The sequence below is a fragment of the Crocuta crocuta genome, unplaced genomic scaffold (assembly GCF_008692635.1).
Source record: "Crocuta crocuta isolate KB4526 unplaced genomic scaffold, BGI_CrCroc_1.0 scaffold650, whole genome shotgun sequence".
Taxonomy (NCBI): domain Eukaryota; kingdom Metazoa; phylum Chordata; class Mammalia; order Carnivora; family Hyaenidae; genus Crocuta; species Crocuta crocuta.
The window spans coordinates 486795-487964 of NW_027532882.1; the positions used below are offsets into that span (position 1 = coordinate 486795).

At 43.7% G+C, this 1170-nt stretch overlaps 1 long non-coding RNA gene across 1 annotated transcript in view; it reads right to left on the reverse strand.

The window, feature by feature from the left end:
* Nucleotides 1–308: 308 nt before the first annotated feature.
* LOC144216352 (uncharacterized) overlaps nt 309–1170 on the reverse strand; it is a 5532-nt gene continuing 4670 nt past the window's right edge. Inside the window, exon 3 of the long non-coding RNA XR_013330660.1 lies at nt 309–963. This is a non-coding gene — a long non-coding RNA (uncharacterized LOC144216352). The remainder of the gene's footprint in view (nt 964–1170) is intronic.

The following is a 1170-nucleotide window of genomic DNA, read 5'->3' on the forward strand; positions in this document are numbered from 1 at the left end:
CACATGGCAGCGGGGGGGTGGGGGGGGGAATAGTCGCAAACTAAAAATGCAATAATACTGGCTTTTATATTTACTTATGTAGTTATCTTTCCAGTGTTACTTCTCCATGTGGCTTTGAGTTGCCAGCTAGTGTTCATTTCAGCCTGAAGGACTCCTTTTGGTATTTGGTACACCAAGTCTCTTAACTTCTGTTTATCTGGGAATATCTCAATTTCTCTTTCATTTTTGATGGATAGTTTTACTAGAGACAGAATTCTTGGTTGACAATGTTTTTTGTTTTCATTCAGCATTTATTTTCTAGGCACAGAAAACATTTAACATTTATGTATTTTGAGAAAGAGGGAAAGAGAGACAGAGAGGCAGAGAGAGAGGGAGAAAGTTCCAAGCAGGCAGCACAGAGCCTGATGCAGGGCTTGAACTCATGAACCATGAGATCATGACCTGAGCCGAGGTCAAGAGTTGGGCCTTTAACCAACTAGGCCACCCAGGTGCTCCTCGTTGAGAAGCGATGTGAAGCAAAGACTCTTTGGTCTCAAGGTTCTGTCCCTTTAAATGTCATTGGCTGTTTTCTGGCCTCCACGATATCTGATGAAAACTCAGCTGTTGCTCTCATTGGAGAGCCCTTGTACGTAATGAGTCACTTCTCTCTTGCTGCTTTAAAGGTTCTCTTTGTCTTTATTTTTCAACAATTCGATGATAGTGTCCTGGTGTGGATCTCTTCCTGCTTGGAATTTGTTGAGCTGCTCACACAGATTGATGATCGTTATTAAGGTTGGTAAGTTTTCAGCCATTGTTTCTTTGAATGGTCTTTCTCTTTTTCTCGCCTGCCTCTGGGATGCCCATGACTTTTCTAAAAGACTTTAAAGACTGTATTTCTTGTTGTGTGTGGTCTCTGAAGCATCTGAAGGTCTTTTTCCTTTGGCTTCTAATCAGCTAACTGTTGGACAGAACTTTCTTAAATGCCTGAAGGAAGAAGACAAGAAGGACAAGGAAGGGAAGAGAAGGGGCTTGGCAGAAGAGGTGAGAAAGTGGTAGAGGGGAGAATGGGAGGAAGGAGAGACAAGAAGAGAGGGGACAAAGTACTTTCCCGGTCTTTGCAGACTGACTCTGGGTTGGGGCTCCTGCAACAGCAAGCCAGGTTGTTCACAGCTCTGCCGGGGTCTTTATTCC